The sequence below is a fragment of the Lithobates pipiens genome, unplaced genomic scaffold, assembly GCF_037356315.1.
Source record: "Lithobates pipiens isolate NorthernLeopardFrog02 unplaced genomic scaffold, aLitPip1_a1.2 Scaffold_10, whole genome shotgun sequence".
NCBI lineage: Eukaryota > Metazoa > Chordata > Amphibia > Anura > Ranidae > Lithobates > Lithobates pipiens.
Window position 1 is genome coordinate 215137544 of NW_027507686.1, and position 21678 is coordinate 215159221.

The window sequence follows — 21678 nt, forward strand, 5'->3', positions numbered from 1 at the left end:
CAAGTAAGTGACTGTCTGACGATTCGAATTGGAGTGCAATCGATCCATCCCAAGTCCTCTACCACCTCTGCTTCTTACTTATCCCATCCCTACCCACCCACCATCACTTCTACAACATAGTTAATGGGGGGGATACGGTAGGGATGAGATCAGTGGTGGTAGGGGTTGGGATCAGTAAGAGGCAGAGGTGGTGGTGGTAGAGGATGGCACCACCACTGCTGCCACCCCCCCCCCAAGTACCACTGCTGCCTGCCACCCCCCCAAGAACACCACCGCTGCCATCCTCCCAAGTACCCCCACTGCCACCCCCCAAGTACTGTACATCACCACCACTGCCACTCCCTCAAGTACACCACCACCACTGCCACCCCCCCCAAATTCCACCGCTGCCACCCCTCAAGTACCACCGCTGCCACCCCTGTCACAGTTACTTTGCTGAGTAACTACTTTTCCAATGTAGTAACCGAGTTACTAACGCAATTACTTTTTGGGAGAAGTAATTTGTAACTTAACTAATTACTTTTTTAAAGTAAGATGACCAATACTGGTGGCAAGGCACTGGTGTTTGGGAGAAGGCCTGGCTCGCAGTCTCCACTCTAATTCATTCCAGAGGTGTTCTATCTGGTTGAGGTCAGAACTCTGTGTTCCTCCACCCCAAACTCGTTAATTCATGTCTTTGTGGACCTTGCTTTGTGCACTGGTCAATATCATTTGGTGGAGGGGGAATTATGATGTGGGGTTGTTTTTCAAGGGTTGGGCTTGGCCCCTTAGTTCTGGTGAAGGGAACTCTTAAGGCGTCAGCATACCAAGACATTTTGGACAATTTCATGCTCCCAACATTGTGAGGACAGTTTGAGGATGGCCCCTTCCTGTTCCAACATGACTTCACACCAGTGCACAAAGCAAGGTCCGTAAAGGCATTTTGGAGTTTGGAGTGGAGGACCTGACTGGCCTGCACAGAGTTCTGACCTTAACCTGATAGAACACCTTTGTGATGATATAGAGTGGAGACTGCGAGTCAGACCTTCTCAACAAAAATCAATGCCTGACCTCACAAATGCGCTTCTGGAAGAATGGTCAAACATTCCCATAGACACACTCCTATACTTTGTGGACAGCCTTCCCAGACGAGCTGGAGCTGTTATAGCTTCAAAGGGTGGACCAACTCAATATTGAACCCTATGGACTGGGATGCCATTAAAGTTCATATGCGTGTAAAGGCAGGCGTCCCAATACTTTTGCCAATATAGTATATCTGTAGCTAAGGTTGGTGCAGTGAACACAGCTTTTCAACTCAAGCTCCATGTCTGGATTCACAACATCTTTTATCTTTTCTGAGAAAAAAGGAAGAGGAAATCTGCGCTACAGTGTATACTTAACGAAAATGTGTGATGCAGCAATTCTAATATATACCCAAAGTGAAATATACATATAAAAACAAAGAAAAAGAAGAGAACTGCGCAATCCCTAATACTTCTATTAGGATGTAAACCACTCTACCTTAAAGAAGTGTATCTTGTGATCTATTATTCTAACACACCAAACTAATGACTAAATAAACCATAAGGCATTACTTATAACTAAATACAGTAAACATATATATTGCCCCTCATAGGTTATGAACCAAAAGGAAAAAATGTACAATTCTAAGTCAGCGATTCAAAAACAAGAAACATATAAAGTAGAATCAATTAGTACTGAAAATGTATGTGATAACATAAAGTCCATTAAAAGTCCAACTGGAGAAACACCCTGTGTAGAAGGGATCTATTCAATCGTAAAACTTTTCAATCAACGTGAAGTAAAACCAGGTGCACCTCCACCAGACAAGTAATAATAGCCCCTTACCAGACGTCCCGGTAGGGAGCGCTTAATCACAAAATGGGTCTGAAGATGGATCAAACTTGAGCCCTCCAAATGGAACACTTTTACGTAGGGCAGGTTAGGAGATACGCCAGTCATAAACCATCCAGCAGGGGAAAACGCTGTTTGAAGCGGGACTCAGATGTGTAGCATTGTAGGATTCACCATAGGGAGGAAAAGATGCTCCAAATAGTGTAAAATCATTTATTAAAACAAAAATATAAAACAAGAGATGCACTTACAAACATGAAAGAACATCGGGCATATCATCAAACTGGGCAAGCGTCGGCCGATCGCGAACACCAATCGATATCCCTTCTGGTACCAGTTCACATGAGGCAAGTCAGCGTGTCACGCCACCCAACGCGTTTCGTGAAAAATTCACGTCGTCTGGGGTATGGGTGACACGCCATATTGCCTCCATTATATAGTGAATGTTGGAACAAGCCACCTCCTCCGTTGTGTGAGAGCCTGTTTCACTTCCGGGATCAAAGGACCAGGCCTCACTCTCATATCCAATAGAGTGAGAGCCTGTTTCACTTCCGGGATCAAAGGACCAGGCCTCACTCTCATATCCAATAGAGTGAGAGCCTGTTTCACTTCCGGGATCAAAGGACCAGGCCTCACTCTCATATCCAATAGAGTGCGAGCCTATTTCACTTCCGGGATCAAAGAACCAGGCCTCACTCTCATATCCAATAGAGTGCAAGGTCAGAGAGCCAAGGCGGCGGAAATGATCCATGCAATCACCCGCCCCTCCCTGTTTACGACTGTAAAACGACGCTCCTTACAACGGCGTGACAACACGCCGTACAAAACGAGCGGATGACGCCACATCGTACGTCACGAGCGGATGACAACACGTCGTACGTAGCGAGCGGATGGACGGCGCACATCACCCACTACAAGGAAGTATGTGCGCTCCATCTGATGCCAAGTCTCGCTTTCAATACAATGTACGTAACGAGCGGATGACAACACACCGTACGTAGCGGGCGGATGGGCGGCGCACATCACCCCCTGCAGGGAAGTGTGTGCGTTTCATCTGGTGCCATGTCTCGCTTTCAATACAGTGTAGTCGTGGCTCCAGACCTCCATAGCAAATAAATCTTCCTCCATATCACGAAGGAGGAAGAATAAAGAATTATATATATATATATACCTCAAATAAAATTTAATTAAAAAGGGAGGAGGGGACTAGTCCAACCACAAAATTAAAAATTATTAACTAACACTTAATAATCAAAAATGGATAAAACATACAAGGCACTTTGTAATACATGGCTAACTCAATATGTGGTTAAACACTTCATAATATTAAGATAGCGGTATTAACTAAGCTACAAAGTTCACCCACAGCAAAAAGTGAAAGGGGCATACACAACTGTATTATGTAGAACTCAATACATTATGAGAAAAAAGATGAGAAAAAAGATATTTCTCTCTCAAAATGGAAAGAATGGGAGCTTACAAGAAAAACCATCAAACGCTACATTGAGGTAGAAAAATCCACAAATATCCAGATCCCACAATGTCTGATGGAAAAAGTCATAAATGCTTTACGTTTGTGCCTAGAACACTGGCAGGAACAACACGTTAAGCATTATTAATAAACGCATTAACATCTGTATCTGTATTCATACCGTAAGGGGTGTAAGTTTTTAGTCTATGGATCCACGACATCTCCAGCCGTGAGATCTCTCTGACCAGAGCTCCCCCCCTCCAGTGGGGTTTGTACTTATCAATCCCCATGTACAAGGTGTTAGACGGATCCCTTCCATGTTTCTCGTCATAATGTCTAGAAAGGGGATGTTTGTCAAAACCCCGTTTAATGTTGGCGATATGCTCATTCAATCTGACCTTGAGGGCTCTCTTAGTTCTCCCCACGTACTGAAGCCCACAAGGACATTGGATGAGATAAACCACTGCTTCTGATGAGCATGTGATGAACGGCTCCACTATATACCTTCTCTGGGTGCTGGTGGAGACGAATTCAAGGATTTTAGAATTTTTGTTCTTATTGTAGGAGCACACCTGACAATTCCTACACCTATAGAACCCTTTGAGGTTCTGAAAGAAGCATCTGTCCTTCACAGGGGGGTTCTGTACACTAGGAGCAATCATATTGCCTAGTGAAGAGACTCCTTTAAAAATTACTCTAGGGACTTCCGGTAGGATAGTTCCAAGAGTTTGGTCATTGGTCAAAATATGCCAGTGTCTACGGATCAGCTGTTTAACCTTCTGATGTTGCATCGAGAAGGTAGTAACGAAGGGTAATAAAGACTGATTGGCATCGGCCTCACTCTCCCTATCTGCCAGCAAGGTAGATCTGTCTCTCTCCCGTGCTTTTGTATAAGCCTCGGTCAACAGGTCTGCCGCGTAGCCTTTCTCCGAAAACCGCTGAGATAGTAACTTGGCTTGCTCATCAAACTTGTTGGTGTCAGAACAGTTTCTCCTTATGCGTAGGTACTGTCCCAAAGGGACCGACCTTAACCAGGAGTCCAAGTGACAGCTGCCCATAGGAATATAGGAATTCCTATCTGTGGATTTGAAGGTGGAGGTAACAAAACTCTCACTATTAACCTTGATGTTTAAATCTAGAAAGTTCACACCTTCCTGGCTGGCTTCATAGCTAAATTTGATGCCTCTCGAGTTGTTATTTAGCCCTTCCATAAAGGCATGGAGTTCATGTTCGTCACCATCCCACAGGAGGAGGACGTCATCAATATATCGTGCCCACAGCACTATCTCCGGTCGTCTGGGAGAATCGATGACATCCTCCTCCCATTTGGCCATAAATAAGTTAGCCAAACTGGGGGCATATTTGGCCCCCATGGCAACCCCTTTGTCTTGACGATAAAACTGGTTGTCGAACCAGAAATAATTGTGCTTGGCTGCAAAATCTAAAAGGGCCAAAATGAAATCAATCTGGATCTGTGTTAAACCAGAGTCTCGCTCCAAATAAACCCTGGCGGCTTCAAAACCCAATTCATGGGGAATAATGGTGTAAAGTGATGTGACGTCGGCTGTCACGAGCCATAAGCCTGGGGTTGGTTTGTAGGAGTTTAACATATTAAGGATTTGCTTGGTATCCCTCACGTATGATGGGATTTTCTTCACAAGTGGCTGAAGAAAAAAGTCTATATACCTGCCCACCCTGGACGTCACCGAGTCTATACCGCTAACAATAGGGCGACCAGGGGGGCAGGTAGTACTCTTATGTAGCTTCGGGAGATAATAGATAACTGGGGTTCTAGGGGCCATAGGTATAAGGAAAGATTTTTCCTTGTCCGTAAGGATCCCTCTACGGAAGCCCTCATCTACAATCCCTGTTAATTCCTTTTTGTATTTAATCACTGGATCCCTGCTAAGCAGGGAATAAGTCTCCCTGTCATCAGTAATGCGATGCAACTCTTTGAGATAGTCGCACCTGTCCAGGATGGCAATGCCGCCCCCTTTATCTGCAGGTCTGATGACAAGGGACTTATTGTTGCAGAGGGAATCCAAACCCTTCTGCAGATCACCCCGAAGTTTGCATTTCTTTACTTTCATCCCATCCAAATCCTTAAGTACTAGATCCCTAAAGACTTTGATACTAGGAGCCAGTGTCCCTGGGGGATTGAAAAGGGATGCATTGGCAAGGCTGGAATGTTGAAAGACCGGACTCGACCTATTATTCTCCTGAATGGGGTTACCCAACATGTACCGCTTGATGTTTAATCTGCGTACAAACTTGTGTATGTCCATGTAGGTCTGAAATTTGCTCAGACATCTTGGTGGAGCAAATTTCAGACCCTTATCCAAAAGCCGTTTTTCGGGGTCAGAAAGTGCCTGGGTGCTGAGATTAAAAATACCCTCCCCTAATGCCTTTTTCGTTTTAGCTGCTTGTATCCGTCTCCCCCCTCTGACTCCCCTCTTGGTTCTATAGGCCTTTTTAGGCCTCTGTGGTCCCTGGGAAAATCCCACCCACGATTATTGATGGAGTCATGACTGGGTTGGGAGGGCCTAAACACTGCACTTTGATCTACCCTCCGTGATCCAATCGGGTATGGTGCTTGCTGGGGATTATCCTCTCTCTGGCTCCCCATGTATGGGGCTTCAAAGTCTGCCAACGGGAAGAAACGGTTTTGAGTTGGAACTTCCCAAGGTTGATTTCTCCTATTGGAGTATACCGACCTCTCTTGGTCAAACCCTTGAATGGAGTCCCATACTGGATAACTGCCAGGTCCTTGAGTTAGGGTAGGTCTCTGATGACCTCCCTGATATGGGCCCTTATTGTACTTTTTCTTGTTTTTGTTATTGTATCTCCCATTTACGGGTCCCCTCCCCGGGGAAGCCCACGGGGGTCTTGGAGATGCCAGAGACAAAGAGGTATTACCTCGTAGCTGCCATGGACCTGTGCCCGAATGGGCCTGATTGCTCGGTGTGACTCTGACTCCCTGTACCCATTCTGTGGGATAATGCACTATGTTGTCCCTTGGGACTGCCTCAGGAGGACCCCTCTGAGTATTATTAGGAGCATTGGGAGGAAGAGTATCCATCTGTTCTCTTTCCATGGCTAATTTCTTCTGCCATAGAAAGATGATCCCAGACTGGTAATCCTCCTTGTCCCTGATGAACTTCTTTTTCTTCTTGAGCTTTTGCTCTTTCTCCTCTTTCTCAAGAGTTTTAAGGAGGTTCTTAGAACACTCCTTATACTCTTCAGTAGTGCTCAGAGGAACTAGTGATTCCTTGATTAGTTTGATTTCTTCATCAAGGCGGGCTAATTTCTCGCTCTTTTTTTGAGCTAGAAACCGTAAAAGACAGAGCCCTGAATCATTAAAAAACTTTTGCCACCCTTCCATGTCGGACTCATCCCTGTGTGGGCTCAGCTCCCACCTGAGACTCCTGGGGACCATGCCCTCTCTGAGATATGTCTCAAAGAAAGCAATGTCCCACTGGGCATGTAATTCGGAGGTGGTGAGATTTTTTAGTCTGGTGAATACACCTTTCATATCTGAACCCGCAGATATGGGTGTAGAATCAAATACCCCAGCCGTGTCTATCACCCTCTTATTTCTAAACTCAAAGATGTCCATAGTGTAGGACTGAACCTATCTACTGAAGCCGCGAGATTATTATTTGGAAAAGAACAGAGAAAAAAGGAAGAGGAAATCTGCGCTACAGTGTATACTTAACGAAAATGTGTGATGCAGCAATTCTAATATATACCCAAAGTGAAATATACATATAAAAACAAAGAAAAAGAAGAGAACTGCGCAATCCCTAATACTTCTATTAGGATGTAAACCACTCTACCTTAAAGAAGTGTATCTTGTGATCTATTATTCTAACACACCAAACTAATGACTAAATAAACCATAAGGCATTACTTATAACTAAATACAGTAAACATATATATTGCCCTCATAGGTTATGAACCAAAAGGAAAAAATGTACAATTCTAAGTCAGCGATTCAAAAACAAGAAACATATAAAGTAGAATCAAACAGTACTGAAAATGTATGTGATAACATAAAGTCCATTAAAAGTCCAACTGGAGAAACACCCTGTGTAGAAGGGATCTATTCAATCGTAAAACTTTTCAATCAACGTGAAGTAAAACCAGGTGCACCTCCACCAGACAAGTAATAATAGCCCCTTACCAGACGTCCCGGTAGGGAGCGCTTAATCACAAAATGGGTCTGAAGATAGATCAAACTTGAGCCCTCCAAATGGAACACTTTTACGTAGGGCAGGTTAGGAGATACGCCAGTCATAAACCATCCAGCAGGGGAAAACGCTGTTTGAAGCGGGACTCAGATGTGTAGCATTGTAGGATCGAGGAAGGTTCACCATAGGGAGGAAAAGATGGTCCAAATCGTGTAAAATCATTTATCTTTTCTGGCCTACTTTTTGTAGCAGAAAACTAGGACCGTTACATCTCATCCAGCGTACTCAGCTCTTTGAGTTGCCAGAAGCAGCGGTGTCCCCGCTGACTACTAATTATAAGATTATAATCATTTTACTTTTTAATATAAATTCTTAGGCTTTTATAAGTAATTTTTTTTATCTCATGCATATTTATTATGTCATGTATTGTTATAATTGTGAGGTCAAGTTATATAATGCTTGTGGCAGCTTTCCTTCATATCCGTGAAACTGAACCCATTTCGGACTGATTTGCTGGTGTTGTTATAGATTGCAGGACTGAGGCAGTGGGACTTTATTATCTTAATTGCACCATTGGTTCCATCAATGGGCACTTGCTTTTTTGCTATTGTTTGATCTTTTTAGCACGGCTTTTGTGTGTTTCATTATGTGTTTAAGAAAACTAGGACCATTAGATCTCATCCAGTGTACTCAGCTATTTGAGTTGCCAGAAGCAGGGGTGTCCCCGCTGACTGTTACTATGTCAGATATCTTAATTGCTGTAAAGTTACAGATGTTTTAACTAGGACACACCAGAGCACCGGGAGTTTTTTACAGCTGCATCCTTATCAGGAAATCCACAGCTGCACTAGGAATTTGTATGTGTCCCAATTGTTCATATAAACCTAAATCTGAACTCTAGGCAGATATAAAAGGCACAAATTAGTGCAGGTCTTTATTCATTAATACAAGAAAGGTATTTTTAATGCAACCAGTGTAAGTATCTGCTTTTGATTTGGTATCAGCCTCCAGTTAAACGCGGAGGGGTCTGTAAAAACCTGGAGGAAGGGAGTTGAAGATGTTGGCTGTCAGACTGACCACATCTAGTGAGGAAAAAGAGGTACTGCAAGGGACAGCTCTGCATTGGAGTGAGTATTGCTACGAAACCTGCTTGTGTAACCTTAAAGCTTGATTCGCACCTATGCATTTTTAGTGTTTTTTTTTTTTTTGCAATTTGCAGATTTGCACTACAGAACGTGTTCTATAGGAAACCATGTTAACCACTTCAATACCAGGCACTTACACCCCCTTCCTGCCCAAGCCAATTTTCAGCTTTCGGCGCTGTCGCTGTTTAAATGACAATTGGGCGGTCATGCTACACTGTACCCAAACAGAATTTTTATAATTTTGTTCCCACAAATAGAGCTTTCTTTTAGTGGTGTTTGATCACCTCTGCGATTTAAATTTTTTGCTAAACTAATAAAAAAATCCTGAAAATATTGAAAAAAAAAAGTTTTTCTTTTGTTCCTGTTATAAAATTTTGTAAATGAGTACGTTTTCTCCTTCACTGATGGGCACTGATAAGGCGGCACTGATAAGGCAGTACCGATGAGGTGGCACCAATGGGGTGGCACTGATGTACACTGACAGGCACTGATGATGGGCAATGATAGGCAGCACTGATGGGTGGTACTGATATGCAGCACTGATGGGCACTGATAAGCGGCACTGATAGGCGACACCAATGTTCACTGAAAGGCTGCACTGGTGGGTACTTATGGGTCGTACTGATAGGCGGCACTGCTGAGCACCGGTAGACCGATAGACTGCACTTCTGGGCATTGATACGTGGCAGTGATATACGGCACTGATAGGCATCACTGATGCAACTGGCAGGCATTGGGGATAGCCACTGATTGGCAGCTGCCTGAGCACTGATTGTCATTTCCCTGGTGGTCTAGGGTGCCATACCTGGTGGTCCAGCATGGTGGCAATCGCTGGTGGTCCTGGCGGCATCCTGATGGTCCTGGGCGGGCATCCGAGGGGAGTTGTGCTGATAAACAATCAGCACAGACCCCCCCCCCTGTCAGGGAAAAAACAGCCGATCGGCTCTCCTCTACTCTGTCAGACACAAGTGAGGAAAAGCCATTCAACGGCTCTTCCTGTTTACATCGTGATCAGCTGTGATTGGACACGGCTGATCACATGGTAAAGAGCCTCCTCCAGAAGCTCTTTACCGAGATCGGTGTAGGGGGGTGTCAGACTGAACTGTAGTGCTAATCTGCAAAATGCAAAAAGCGCTAAAAATGCATAGGTGTGAATCAGGCCTAATGGGCTGTTTATTTCTATCTTGATATTTTTGGTTGCAGTTCTGTGTTAAAGATACATATACTAAAGGATATATGAAAGCGGCCACAACAGAACAGAAGAAGATTGATATATATCACAAACAACTGAAATTCTTGCAATATATTTAAATGACCTGAGGGATTTTTTTTCTCTTAAAATATGATTTTTAGTTTAAAGCTCTCAGCACATAAACAACAGTACATATTGTGTATATATAGGCTGATTCAGTAGTGGAGGTTCAGGATTTCATTCTCTTTCCCAAAGTACATTTAAAATAACAGCGTTGGCAAATAAATGATATGCAAAATAAATGTGGTTATTTTTGTTGTTGTTTAAAACCATAAAAGCTTGCTTAGTAGGCATGTGTACACAATTCTTGAATACTGGTAATATAAACACATTAGGAGGTACTTGAATTTAACTACCACACACCAGGGGGTAATTGCTGCACATTCAATTATAAAGGGATAGTTCATTAAATATGAATGAGAAACTACTAGCAATCATTGTACTGACAAGCACATAACGATGTACAAACTGCTGAAGCTTACCGTAACCAATCAAAATTTCACTTTGCATCAACACAGACCAGCAAATAAAATGAAATACGATTACTGATTTGTTGCTATGGTCTAAACACTGAATATGATGTTTACTTTGGACCAGCCTAATAAGTAAATCTAGCCGTATTTATTTCCTTTTGCATAGGGTATGGAGAGGTTAGAACTAGGGATGCACTGATATCGATACCGGTATAGGTATCGGTGCCGATAACGAGTATTTTCACGAGTACTTGTGAAAATGCTCCCAAAGCCGATACTTTGCAGTGTGATTTGCGTCAATACAAAATGAATGGGTGCAAGGCGCACTGGAAATAATTGCATGCTATTAGAACAGGAACGTGCTGCGATTCCTGTCTGAATTGCATGCGGTTTTCCGCACAGCTCCTGTTTGATCCCAGGCTTGTCATAGTAAAGTTGACACAGGAGCAAACCTCCCTGCCCGACGGGTTCCACAGGCTCCCCTCCGACTGTCAACATCTGTGGCTGCGGCTCCTCCTGCCTCTCCAATGGGTTTGTTCTCTCCCCCCCCCCCCCCCCCCCTCCGCACTACCAGTCTTCAGACATTTGAGCCATCTCCTTCTGTCTAACTGGGCGACTATGTGGCAGATGAGGTTTATTGTTGATAAATGTAAAGTTATGCACTTGGGGGCTAAGACTATGCATGCATCATACATACAAGAGGAGTACAGCTGGGGGGATCCATAGTGGAGAAGAATCTGGGGGTTTTGGTAGATCATAAGCTCAATAATAGCATACAATGCCAAGCTGCAGTTTCCAAAGCGAGCAAAGTCCTTTCCTGTATTAAGAGAGGTATGGACTCCAGAGAGAGAGATATCATTTTGCCCCTGTTCAAATCATTAGTAAAACCTCATCAGGAATATGCAGTTCAGTTTTGGGCACCAGTTTTCAAAAAGGATATCGGGGAACTGGAGAAAGTGCAAAGAAGGGCAACCAAACTGATAAGAGGCTTGGAGGAGCTCAGCTAGGAGGAAAGATTAGAGGAACTGAATGAATTCACTCTTATATCACATATAGTGAACTTGGTGTTGAGTTATTCACTTTTTGGCAACACAGAGGACAAGGGGGCACTCTTTACGTATAGAGGAAAAGAGATTTAATCTCCAAATACGGAAAGGTTTCTTCACAGTAAGAGCTGTGAAAATGTGGAATAGACTCCCTGCAGAGGTGGTTCTGGCCAGCTCAGTGGATTGCTTTAAGAAAGGCCTGGATTATTTCCTAAATGTACATAATATAAGTACTAACATTTATAGGTAAAGTTGAGTTTTTTCCCCCTGCTGTAGCAAATTGGATGATGCTCTGCTGGGGTTTTTCACCTTCCTCTGGATCAACTGTTGGTATAGAATTGGGTATATGGGATTGTATGATATTATTATTATTTTTTTTGTGGTTGAACTGGATGGACTTGTGTCTTTTTTCAACCTGACTAACTATGTAACTATGTAGTGCTGACAGTATGGACTACAGGCATTCTAATTGGTCAGCACCGTCACATGAATTCTCCCCTGGCTCCACCCCCTTACCCCTGCCCATCTAAACCCCACCTTTTTAATGAAGCGCCCATCAAATGCAACCTCACCAACATCCATCAATGCAGCCTCACCAGCACCCACCAAATGCAGCCTACCAGTGCCCATCAATGCTACCTCACCAGCGACCATCAAAAGCAGGCTCACCAGCGCCAATCAAATGCAGCCTACCAGATACCATCAATGCATCCTCACCAGTGCCCATCAATGCAGCTTTAACAGTGACCATCAATGCAGCCTACCAGTGCCCATCAATGCATCCTCACCAGCACCTATCAAATGCAGCCTACCAGCGCCCATCAATGCATCCTCACCAGTACCCATAAAATTCAACCTACCAGCACCCATCAATACAGCCTCACCAGCGCCCATCAAATGCAGCCTACCAGCGGCCATCAATGCAGCCACACCAGCGCCCATCAAATGCAATCTCACCAGCGCCCATCAAATGCAGCCTCACCAGCACCCATCAATGCCGCCTACCAGCGCCTATCAAATGTAGCCTCACCAAGCCCATCAAATGTAGCCTCACCAGTGCCCAACAAATGCAGCCTACCAGCACCCATCAATGCAGCCTACCAGTGCCCATCAATGAATGCTTGCTTGCTTCCATTCATTCTGGAGTCGGGACACAGACACAGTCCTCTGCTGCTGCTGCTGCGCCTCTGAAAATATGTGCGAAAGGAGCGGCGGCTGCCTGCTGATGCTGAGGCTTAGTGGATTGCTGCAGAGAGCAGAGAGTAGGAACAGTGGCCGGAGCAGGGCACCCTAGGTGGCTGCCTAGTTTGGTTAGTGGTAGCACTGGCCCCGGCTGGAGAGATTTATGTCCTGGTGACTCGTGCCATTGGCACAGAAAGTACTAAGCAAATCAATATTTTACAGTTCTCACAAAAACTAGGATAGAGGAGAAACCTCCTGTGGAAAAACTTGCTCTGAGGACAACCAAGACTCTATTCCCCTCACTTTTAGAGAGGTCCAAATCATTTGGTGGAGGGGGGATGATGGTGTGGGCTGGGGTTGTTTTTTAGGGGTTGGGCTTGACCCCTTAGTTCCAGTGAAGGGAACTCTTAAAGTCTCAGCATACCAAGACATTTTGGACAATTTCATGCTCCCAACTTTGTGGAACAGTTTGGGGATGGCCCCTTCCTGTTCCTACATGCGCACCAGTGCACAATGCAAGGTCCATAAACACATGGATGAGCGAGTTTGTGGTGAAGGAAATTGACTGGCCTGCACAGAGTCCTGACCTCAACCCAATAGAACACCTTTGGGATGAATTAGAGCAGAGACTGCGAACCAGGCCTTCTTGTGCCTGACCTCACAAATGTGCTTCTGGAAGAATGGTCAAACATTCCCATAGACACACTTCTAAACCTTGTGGACAGACTTCCCAGTATAGTTGAAGCTGTTATAGATGCAAAGGGTGGGCCAATATTGAACCCTACAGACTAAGACTGGGATGCCATTAAAGTTCATGTGCGTGTAAAGGCAGTCCCAATACTTTTGGTAATATAGTGTATATATAATATTATTTTTTTAATTTAACATTTTTTATTTAATTTTGTAACTTTTTTTTTGCGTATTGGTATATGTCTGTCTGAGGCTAACTGACTGCCTCTGCTGGAAGTCTATTCAGACCATTAACTACTCTTTTGGTAAAATAATACTTTCTAGGATTAGTTTTGAACTTTCCCCCAGTTAGTTTGAGGTCATGTCCCCGTGTTCTTTATCTTAGCTTCATATTGAAAATACCGCCCTCCTGACCACTTTTCACAACCTTAAAGAGGGATTCCACCTACAAAAAAAATATTAAAAGCCAGCAGCTATAAATACTGCAGCTGCTGACTTTTAATAAATGGACACTCACCTGTCCCAGGGTCCAGCGATGTCGGCAGCCGAGACCAATCGATCGCTCGGCTCTCGGCTGCTGCCGTCGCTATTCTCGGTGAGGGAATAAGGAAGTGAAGCAGTGCGGCTTCACTTCCCGGTTCCCTACTGCCACTGTCTCACTGGCTGTCATGTCTCTCCTGGTTCAGCATGACAGCCAGACAACCAGCATTTTTTGAAGGAGGAGTCAGCAATAGCAGCATCTATGCCTGCTCTCTACAAAGCTAGCGCTGGGCTGTAGAGGGGTATGGCTTATCGAATCCTTTATCGTGGCTGTTTTCTCCTTACAGAAACTATGTATCTGTGGACACAGAACCTCTTCTGATTTTATGGTTATTTTCCTTCCTAGCTCGCGCAGCTGCAAGAGGAAAACATAACAAGGAATGTATTCAAAAAATGACAAAAGTAAAATTGGAGTTTGAAGGTGTAAATAATCAATTAGAAATCGATATTACAAAAATGGATACATTTTATTATATAAACATTTAAAATAAACAATATTGTATATAAAAAAGAGCATACTAAGATTAATGGTAACAGTACAAAAGAACGGTTGCCTCTACATGTTTCACCACCATCGTGGCTTCTTCTAGAGCTTTTGTAGGGCCTTAATATATTTATCACTAAAAACACAGCAACTTGAAATAAAATTAAAACTTGATAATTATACAAAAAAAAATTGAAATATAATTTTTTAAATGAGAAACATTTTACATGTTTTTTTTGTATTATTATCAAAATTGTCATTTAAATTCAATTTGCTTTGTTTTTAGTGATAAATATATTAACCACTTGCTGCCCGCCATATAGAAATATGACGTCGGCAAAGTGGTTGCAATATCCTGACCGGACGTCATATGACGTCTCCAGGATATCAAGCCACGATCATGTCGATCGTTGTTGCGGTGTGTCAGTCTGACACATCGCAGCACCGATCTAGGTAAAGAGTCTCTGACAGAGACTCTTTACCACGTGATCAGCTGTGTCCAATCACGGCTGATCAAAGTGTAAACAGGAAGAGCCGTTGATCGGCTTTTCCTCACTTGCGTCTGTCGCGAGTAGAGGAGAGCCAAGCGGCTGCTCCTCTGACAGGGGGGTCTGTGCTGATCAATTATCAGTGCAGCCATCCCTTCCGAGGACGCCCACATTGGACCACCAGGGACGCCACCAGGACTACCAGGGATGCCCACCACTAGTCGCCACCAGGTATGGTACCCATGGCCACCAGGAATAACAATCAGTGCCCACAATGGAGCGCTGTATACATCGCTCCCAAAATGCCCTGCCCATTGAAATGAATGGGCAGCGTTTTTAACCCCTTCTTCAGTCACTAGCGGGGGTAAAAGTGCCCTACTAGCGCCCAAAAGCACCGCTTAACCACTTCAGCCCCGAAAGATTTGGCTGCTCAATGACCGGGCCATTTTTTGCGATACGGCACTTGAACTGACAATTGTGCAGTCGTACGGTGCTGTACAAATAGAGCTTTCTTTTGGTGGTATTTGATCACCTTTATGGTTTTAATTTTTTGCTCTATAAACCAAAGAAGAGCGACAATTTTGAAAAAAAAACACGTCATTTACTTTTTGCTATAATAAATATCTGAAATGTAAAAAAATAAAAAGTTTATGTATTCTTCTACATATTTTTGGTAAAAAAAATAAAAATAAGCGTATATTGATTGGTTTGTGCAAAATTTATAGCATCTACAAAATAGGGGCTAGATATATGGCAATTTTATTATTATTATTATTATTATTTTTTACTAGTAATGGCGGCGATCAGCGATTTTTATCAGGACTGCGACATTGTGTCGGACAAATCAGACACTTTTGACACTATTTTGGGACCAGTGACATTTATACAGCGATCAAAATGCACTGATTACTGTATAAATCGCACTGGCAGGGAAGGAGTTAACTGTGTTCCCTAAGTGTGTTCTAACTGTAGGGGGGATGGGACTGACTAGGGGAAGAGAGAGATTGGTGTTCATACTCAGTATGAACACATGATCTGTCTCCTATCCACTGAGAGAGCCAGGATGTGTGTGTTTACACACACGTGTGACGGACTGGGGTTTATATGGTCACAAAACAGACACCCCAAAGCAAAGTACATATTCATTTTTTTTTATATTTCTAAACATCTCCCTTCTATTCTATTAATAACCAGTAGATGGCAGAGAAGGTACACAAACAGAGTCTATATAAGGCCACACACCATGTGACTGGAAATTAAACTACTTCCAGCCATAAAGTCAGTGGTCATATCTCATGCTGTTTGTGTGATTCTTTGCAGGTATGTACTCTAAATTGTTCCTAATCTGTATTAACCTGTGATAGAAAGATTCCTAAACATCTTGAGCAGATGCAGAAAAAGTCTCAGCAGATTTTATGCTATAGTTTTGCTGTAATTAGAAGTTTAGAACAGCATTTGTCAGAAACAAGTGAAAAGTGCATAAGAACATGAAAATACTGCATTAGTCAGAACAAATGTCTATGATAAACACTAAACCTTTCTAAATAGGTATATTTAAACCTGATTTATTGGAAATTGCATAGATTTATAGAAGCACATGTTTTCTGTTATTTAATATAGAAAAACCTATTGTATGTAAAGCTTATGTATTGCATCATACAGACATGCAATGTGCACCATCTAGTGGTTAAAAAAGAGTACTACCATGATAATATTTGTATTAAAGCAATGCATTGCTAGTATGATTATTGCACACTTAAAGAGTACCAGAGAGATAAAGATAATTATCTATAACACTGAATAACAGGGATATATATGTTATTAAATTTAGTAATGTTCATTGTTATAACTACGTTTTAAAATACTTTAGTTAAAATCTGTATTATATATATATTGTTAATGTTTATAAACATGTGACTATAAAAATGTAAAAGATGTATTGTTATGTAAAAATTAAACTACTTCCAGCCATAAAGTCAGTGGTCATATCTCATGCTGTTTGTGTGATTCTTTGCAGTCCACGCCAAGCTGATCACCTTATCTCATCGCGTCTACAATCATCGGCTCTCTTAATTCACATTTTGAGGCCGGTAACACACGCACATCCCCGTTCTCATTCTGTGCCCGCTGGGCACTCGCATTGGCTCTGGGCACATGCTTCGGGAGTGAGCATAAACCGCCGGAGGTGTCTTAAAGAGCTGACGTACAGCTACGACGGCTCGTGCAGGGGAGACAACCTGCCGTATTATAACTGGTCTGGAAGCGATTAAACAGCGCCAGCGCTAAAGCACAACTAAAACGAGCGGCGCTTTAGCACTAACGCACGGGCGGCCCCAGTGTGAAAGTAGCCATAAAGTGGTTGTAAATCCTCACATATACCTAGTAAAGTGACTGTCCTCAGGCCATACACAAAGATGAAACTAATCCTCCTACATAAGCTGTACCTGTTTATCTACAGACATTCAAAGTAAAGCTTGTCTGAACAGCCAGAAAAAAGGGGGCGGAGAGCTGAAGTTACACAAAGGGCACAGTGGGGAGAGCTGATTGGAGGGAAGGAAAAGCACACAGAGAACAGAACAGAGCTAAGGTCTGTCAATCACAGGCTGTGTTCTGGAGCTCCCTCCCCTGTCAACTTTTTTGTGTTGGTGTTAGAAAAACTTGTCAGAAGTGACTCATGCAGATAGAGGAATAGGGCAGCAGACAGAAATTACACTTTGTGCTCTGTATTGAGACCAGTATACAATGAAGAGGGATATGCTTTGTTCAGATTTCATGTCTGAGGTTTACAACCACTTTAAGTAACATTTACAGGCCTTGTCTTTCCCCCAGCATCTGATTGGACAAAATGAGAAACAGTAGGCTGATGGGGTTATTCTGCTATCTCCTCCATTTCAGATATTTATGACCTTAAAAGTCCAACTCGGGGAATTAGATAAAATCCACCCTTGCAGTAGGTCTTCCATGCACTGCAGGGGTTAAATGCTCATTAAATCAAGGTGGAGATGAAACCATGAAACCATGGCTGGGAGCGCTTTAGACCCCATTCACACCAGCTTTCCGATCAGGTCCGCCTTTCGGTTTTTCGATCGGACCCTCCATTCACCTCTATGGAGCAGCGGATGTTAGCGGTGACATGTCCGCTGACATTCGCCGATATCCGATCCTGTCCGTCAAATTCAGACGGATGGTGACTCTATTTTTCCACCTGTCTGGTGGATCGAATCAGATAGAATGGGATAAAAGAGGACAGGTGGTCCGTTTTCATCCGATCGCCCCATAGAGGAGAGCAGGGCTCTGACAGGTCCATCTCTGCACAGTGAGGGGAAACGGACCTATCATCCACCTGCTCAGAGGGGATTGATCCCCCCCCCCCCCGCTGAGCAAAGTGGAGTCCGCTGGGCGGATCGCCCGTGGGAAAGGACCCTTGCAGGCCTGGTGCCACCTCTAGAGGGACCCAGCTTGCATGTGGAATAAGGTAAGCATTATACCCTCTCTCTGCACCCCTGGACTGAACTGGAAGTTAACCCTTGCAGTACAAGGCGGTCCCTCTGTCCTTCCTGGAGTTGGGCTTTCCCAGAAATATGAAGGCTGCCATTGCTGTCCTTACTCTAATCATGCTAAATGACTGGTTGTCCTCTGGTTTCAGTGCCTACCATGTCACTGAGCCGGAACAGGCACGCTTTTTAGGAAAGAAATTAAAGCCTCCTTTTTCTTAGAAAAGAAGTATGCAATTATCAGCAATTCATCAGGTATTCGGTTTTTTCGTGATTGGTTGGTACAGGCTGCTTTCCTTTCCCACTATGCTTTATTACATCTAAGACTTATTGGTGCAATTAATACAGCAATGTCAGACTGATGAAAGGGTTAAATCGGAGCAGTTGCTAAGGACTACAGCGCTTTTCAAAAATATATTTTTGCCTTATGCCGCGTACACACGATCGGAGATTCCAACAACAAAATCCATGGGATTTTTTCCGATGGATGTTGGCTCAAACTTGTCTTCCATACACACGGTCAGACAATGTTGTTGTACATTCCGAACGTCAAGTACGACGAGCCCAGAAAATTTAAGTTCAATAGCCAGTGTGGCTCTTCTGCTTGATTCCGAGCATGCGTGGAACTTTGTGCGCCGAGATTGTGTACACAGGATCGAAATTTCCAGCAACGGATCCAGCTCTCAAATTTTGTGTGTCGGAAACTCAGATGGAAAATGTCCGATGGAGCCCACGCATGGTCAGAATTTCCGGAAAATAAAGCCCCCATCTAATATTTTTCATCGTAAAAACTGACCGTGTGTACGCGGCATGAGACCCCATTTTCTGCAAATTTTTGTCTTCAGATTTACCAAAACCATGTAGTGCTTGATTGCATACAAATTTAAACTCTTAAGGTTTGACCTCATATTATATGGTTTTGGTAAATCTGGAGCATAAAATCTGCAGAAGATCTAATAGTGTGTATGGGGCCTTATTGGCTAAAATATACTAAGTTGTCTTCTGTAAACCATTGGCAGATGGTTCAGTATTGAACGCCCCCTCTCACACACGCACGTTCCCTATAGTGATAAGGCTGCTATGGAATCATTATGTTGTATGATCTATACTCAGTGTCGGCTGTCACACGCATAATACTAGTCAAGGAAAATAACATATTTCAAAGCAGGAAAGCATCTGTGGCACTGATGGTCCCTGGGTGATTTAATAACGGTCCCTGGGTGATTTAATGGTACTTGTCAGACTGATATGAAATATAGCAATCAGGACAGCAAGAAGGGACAGGATGGCATTCCAATCAATTGCAAGAGGGAGGCTGATGAGAGGGGACAGACAGGCCAGGGATGCCACAGGGGATGCCATGCACACACAGGCTGATGGTATAAATACAATGGGTGAAGGTACCTGGTACTAAGCTGGAGATAGGTTATTCTTGCAGCTCTTCTCCTTGGCAGGTACACAAAGCTCTGCTCTCATCTTCCAGCATCCTCCCAGCTCATCCCCTTCTCCTCCCACCAACACATCTGTATATATCACCTCCACTTGCCCTCCTGAGACCCAACATCCCCCTCCTTCCTGCACTTACCTGTCCTGCTGGTCACCAGCCTCTTGCCTTCTCTCTGCCTGGTGTCTCCTGGAAAGATTTGGTGCAGCCTGGGCTGGGAAGGGGGGTGCTAGAGGGAGGGGGGGGACACGCAAGGGGGTCCACATACACAGGGTACAAAATCATGGACAGGTGACAACGGCAGACTTGTGTGGGATGAAGACGATCGTGAAGGCAGACGATCGCACGGGTGTAGAGGGGTGTAAGGAAAAACAGATTGGGAAACAGATAGGGGCTACAGCCAGCGCACGTCTTTTTTGCTAATCCATGGGCTGCAGAGGCATAGAAAATGCAGGAAATCTCACATTCAGTAAGGATAGATAGATAGATAGGTATTGGAGCAAGGGAGAAAAGGAAAAGAGAGAAAAGAACAGAATGTAGATAAAAGAGAGCGATGTAGGATAGATTGGTGAGACGGGGAGCAAGTGAAGAAAATGGAGGAGAAAGAAGAAAATAAAGTGATAATGGGATAGAGATATAGAAGAGAAAGGGATGTTAAAACAGATATGCCAAAATCAGCAAAATGCCGCTGTGCAGGGACAATTTTTAAGGATAAATAGATTACAGAGAAAAAAAGAAAGAAAATGAAGTGTAAATATGATATAGATTTAACCACTTAAAGCGGAGTTCCACCCAAAAATAGAACTTCCACTTTTCCGCTTCCTCCCCACCTCCGGAGTCACATTTGGCACCTTTCAGGGGGGAAGGGGGTACAATCTAAGATCGGCTTTGGGTGCCGACATCGTGGGCACCCTGGACAGGTAAGTGTCCATATTTTAAAAGTCAGCAGCTGCAGTATTTGTAGCTCCTGAGTTAAAAAAAAAAAAAAAAAGGCGAAACTCCGTTTTAAGGACCGAAAGGATTTGCCCCCTTAATGACCGGGCCATTTTTTGCAATACGGCACTGCGTCGCTTTAACTGACAATTGCATGGTCATGCAACATTGTACCCAAACAAAATGTATATCTTTTTTCCCCCACAAATAGAGCTTTCTTTTGGTGGTATGTGATCACCTCTGCAGGTTTTATTTTTTTCACTATAAACAAAAAATAAAATAAAAAAAATTTGAAAAAAACAAACAATATTTTTTACTTTTTGCTATAATAAATATCCAAAATAAAAAATGTCCTTATCAGTTTAGGCCAATATGTATTCTTCTACATATTTTTGATTAAAAAAATTGCAATAAGCGTATATTGATTGGTTTGCGCTAAAAGTTATAGCGTGTGCAAAATAGAGGACAGATTTATGGCATTTTTATAATTTTTTTATTTTTTTTACTAGCAATGGTGGCGATCTGCGATTTTTAGCGGGACTGCGGCATTGCGGTGGACAGATCGGACACTTTTTTGGGACCAGTGACATCTATACAACAATCAGAGCTGGCAGGGAAGGGGTTAACACTAGGGGGCGATCAAGGGGTTAAGTGTTCCCTAGGGAGGTGTTTCTAACTGTGGGGGGGAGTGGACTGAGAGGGAGTAGAGAGAGGTCGCTGTTCCTCATCACTAGGAACAGCGGATCTCTCTCTACTTCCCAGACAGAATGGGGATCTGTGGGTTTACATTGACAGATCCCCGTTCTGTCTCTCTCTGGAGCGATCGCGGGTCACTGGCAGACATTGCGGCCGCTGGACATTCACATCAGGTCCAGCGTCCCGCCGCGGGCACCCATGCGCCCCCTAGAGCTCTTAAAGCGCCTGACGTAAACCTATGGTGATTTGCGCAGCTGTGCCAACCTGCCACAGTATAATGACTGCAGGTGGTCGGC

General features: G+C 43.6%; 1 protein-coding gene across 2 annotated transcripts in view; it reads right to left on the bottom strand.

Moving 5' to 3' along the window:
• The window catches only part of C1QTNF4 (C1q and TNF related 4), a 43396-nt gene extending 23269 nt beyond the window's left edge, over window positions 1–20127 (bottom strand). Inside the window, exon 1 of one of the 2 annotated variants that reach the window (XM_077460942.1) lies at window positions 19895–20127. The gene's annotated coding sequence lies outside the window, so the exon portion shown is untranslated. Of the gene's footprint in view, window positions 1–19713; window positions 19858–19894 lie in introns of those variants that run through there. The other variant, XM_077460943.1, reaches the window with a different exon arrangement.
• Between the last annotated feature and the right edge of the window lie 1551 nt (window positions 20128–21678).